The following is a 1,939-nucleotide window of genomic DNA, read 5'->3' on the forward strand; positions in this document are numbered from 1 at the left end:
ACATTCCCTTTTCCTTCTTGGCTTATCCAAGATGGAACTCAAGAGGAGACCAGAAATGCCTCAGCCTGGTCACGGGAGGGCGCACTTTTGTTACTGAGGCTGACGGCTTCAGCCCAGTGATGAGCCTGCGTTCCTGGGGCCTGAAGCTTCACTGTAGGGTCAGCTCAGAGGAGACCAGGAACACCACATACATCAGCACATAGAATTTGTGGTTTCATTACAGGAGTCATCAGCACCTGGTACAGTAAGAGATTTTCAGCTTATTTAGGATTTTTTTTTTTTAAGAAAAAACCACAGGACAGTCTCCGTGCCAAGTTGTTCTACGACGTGGCTCACAGCAACTCAGTGATAGAGATTTTAAATCTCTGCAGATGTTTCTATCTAGGGTTACTCCAAGGAAAACACCAAGGCCCAGTGATGGCCTCCCATGGAAGCCAGTCCAGCCGGTCACCCGGGGCTCAGGCAGTGAGCCAGCATCAGTGCTAGTAACACAGAGGACTTCACCTTTGACAGCCCTGAATATGGGTCCCATGAAGTGGTCAGTTTCAGATCAGTAACCAAGAGGAACACACAAACTGGAAAGCCTGCACCCTTGGGGCTCCACTTCCACACCCACACTGTGCAATCAACCCGCCCACACAGCGCTTGAGCCCAGGGGTGAGCCCAGGGCCAGGGGACCCTGCATGCGGGGTGAAGGTGGAGGTTCTGAGGGATTCCCTGCTTCACAACACGCACACACACTTGTTACTCGAGCCGGGACAACCTCTGGCCACACTTGAGCCTGTTCGGCCCCCACAGAGTTGGCTTCGGGTCTAAGAACTGACTTCCTGGCGGGCTGCGGGCTGTCGGGGCCCTGTGCTGACGGAGCTCCCCAAACTTCCGCTCCTCTACCGAGTTCTGCAGAGCTTGCTGGCTGTTAGCCATCTGGCGTCAAAGAGCATGGACGAGCCAGTGTGTAGGTTCTTTGCCTGGGGGGCAGCTGGGCCGAGGGGCTGGCTAGTGGAGATGAAAATGGGATCCTGGAGTTCTGCGGTGTGTGTGTGTGGGGGGGGAAGCCTGGGCGCTGACCCGCAAGGAAGGTCAGCGCCCTCTGCTCCCCGGCCGTAGCCAGGCAGCCCCTCAGCCCTGCCCCGGGTTCCCATCGGGAAAACCGACCCCATTGCCTCTAAGGGAGCCGTAGCAGGATGAGAATCTTAACGTGCAGCTCCTGCCAGCCAAGACCTGCGCGTTGGCACGCGGTTAACCCTCTGCTGTGTCCAGGAGCCTGCGCTGCGCGCTCTCTGCCGTCAGGCGCCTGTGTTTTCTTGGTAAGGAGGCTCCGGGCCATACATAGGGCAGCTGCAAAGGTCTTCCATGCCCGCAGCACTATGGCCAGCAGAGGCGTCATGCCATACCAACAGCCTCTCCTGTTAGGCACCAACACTTGAAGGTCTCTCAGTCAGGGCAAATCCCCTGCTCCTGTGAATTCACGAAGTTAAGAGCCGAAAGACGCGGCCGGCTGAACGGGCGCACACTCGCAATCCACAGTCTTTGGGACACAACCCACGACGGTCCCTTCCAGCTCCATCCGTGGCGCCGCGAGAGACTTGACTTTGAGCTGAGCAGCAGCAAAGGATGGAGGAGCCGGAGGGGCCAGAAGGGGGCGGGGGGGGGGAACACGAGGGGGTGCAGCGGCGCCTCACGGGAGAAGGTGGCGGGAGAACGCTGGCCTGGGCTACACGATGCAGGAAAGAACATTGCGCCCATTCATGAAAAGGTGTCAAGCGTGGCTTGAGGGCCACGGAAACCCTGCACTGGTGGGTGAGAAGCCACGTCTGTGTCAGCACGTGGGGAGGGAGACTTAGGGGAGCAAATATCCCACCTACAGGCCAGGCCCGGGGCACGGAGGCTTCTCTTCCTGCGGAGCGCAGCGCGGGCGGCGGCTCCCGCGTGGGGCGCC

This window comes from Condylura cristata, unplaced genomic scaffold, assembly GCF_000260355.1.
Source record: "Condylura cristata isolate star-nosed mole 26May11 unplaced genomic scaffold, ConCri1.0 scaffold00029, whole genome shotgun sequence".
In the NCBI taxonomy this organism is placed as follows: Eukaryota; Metazoa; Chordata; class Mammalia; order Eulipotyphla; family Talpidae; genus Condylura; species Condylura cristata.